Here is a 1,851-nt window from a genome sequence, read left to right as displayed (position 1 = left end):
TGTTTACATAACAAAACCAGAATTTTATTATAGTGAGGAATAAAAAAATACTTTGACTTACTCTTTTTTCAAGGGGTTTCTGGAAAAGAGTAGAAGAATTGAGAGGACACCTACATTCAGTTTCCTGTATTATATGTAGTTCTTTTACCTAATTTATAGATAATATCACAAGATAAGTCCAATAGCTGCCCTGTTGTGGATAATTTGCAGAGGCTTAAGTGGCCAAAGATCCATTCCTTGTTAATTTTCTAATTAAAAGAAAAGTTATAGTTTAGGTTTCTAGTAATATTATTCAAGTGATAAGACACTATGCCTAATGCCAACTACAAATATTCAACTACTCAGAATGTATAAAAATTTGGTACAGCGTTAATGTGTGTGGTTCCCTTCTCCTATTCTTTCCCATATGTTTCTTCTTTTGCCTAAAAGAAAATTGGTATTATTCTTATTTGCTACTTTGAGTATAACTCCATCACACTTTGCATAGGTCTTCAGGGTTGGAGCTCAAAGTTTAACTCTTGAGTTTTTCCATGAATGTCTTTTTTTAATGCCCCTTTTCCATTCTGCAATTTCCCCTTGACTTACCCCCTGCTCTCCCCAATCTGCAACAGTGACAGTTTGCTGCCTCAAAACAGAGCATTCAAATGAATTCGCTTAGCCAATAACTTCTGTGAAGTTGCCTTTTCTAATGGTGTTATTACTCAGTGATGCACAAATGTGGTATTTGCCCTACTGGTAGGCAAACAAAGGTCTGGTTAAGAATGGTAACCTGCTGTTTTCTTTAAAGGAGAGCCAAAGACTTGTGCTTTTCTCTGTTTTGGTTTGGGAGGATGTAGTAGCCATTTTGATTGTGAAACCTTTTGGTATTTGTGAGTTGATTATACTGTGTAAGTAGATTTATCCAAAGTGGACTATTAAAGTTAGCTGGCCTTATAAAATGTAAAAGTAATGAAAACTCATCAGTTTCTCTAAACCAGTGAACATCGTCTTTTACAGTATTGTGCATCAGCATGTCCCCCCACACATCCACTGGGTTTTTTTTGTTGTTGTGATAGCATTTTCTATGTTTTTATGTTTTTTCACTTGTGCCTAAAGGACAATATGCTATCACTATGGTCTAGTTCCTGGGACTGGGTAAAAGGGTGTGTGTCTGGTGAGAAATAATTAACTGTATAGTAGGTAAATGTTCAGATTATGTTTAGATTCAGAGAAAAATATTCTTTTCACTAAAGAATATTAAGTTGCTGTTACTTATTTACAAATGGTGGTGGATGGAGGTCTCACTATCATCATTTTTCCACTTTCTTTTTTGCTCATTTTAAAGAATTGAGTAAAGAATTCAAATATAAAATCTATCTGTAAAACTTCTCTAATGATTTATATTTAATTAAAGGGAATGGCCCGATTCCTTTTTAGGACAAGTTAATAACCTGCCTGGAAATGAGCATTTACTTCGATTTTTACCCGAAAAGAGTCTGTGTTCAGTTTTTAGCTGGTGATAATAACATGGTTACAGTGTTGCAAGGTGATCTTTTCCACTGAAAAATCTGCCTATCCTTTTAAAATAAAAATCAGACAGGGCTATTAAACTAAAGCAAATATTACTTTCAACATTATAAATTAAACAAGCAAGCAGTCTACTACTGTCATCATTTTACCAGAGTGCCCGTGCCTATCCTTTTAAAATAAAAATCAGACAGGGCTATTAAACTAAAGCAAATATTACTTTCAGCATTATAAATTAAACAAGCAAGCAGTCTACTACTGTCATCATTTTACCAGAGTGCCCATTTTGCTGGTCCACATTCATACCTTCCTACCTTGGACAGCTATGATTTTAATATTTATTTG

Source organism: Galeopterus variegatus, unplaced genomic scaffold, assembly GCF_000696425.1.
Source record: "Galeopterus variegatus unplaced genomic scaffold, G_variegatus-3.0.2 Scaffold1655, whole genome shotgun sequence".
Classification (NCBI taxonomy): Eukaryota; Metazoa; Chordata; class Mammalia; order Dermoptera; family Cynocephalidae; genus Galeopterus; species Galeopterus variegatus.
The sequence above is the reverse complement of the archived record's forward strand: the minus strand, read 5'-3'. Positions refer to the sequence as shown.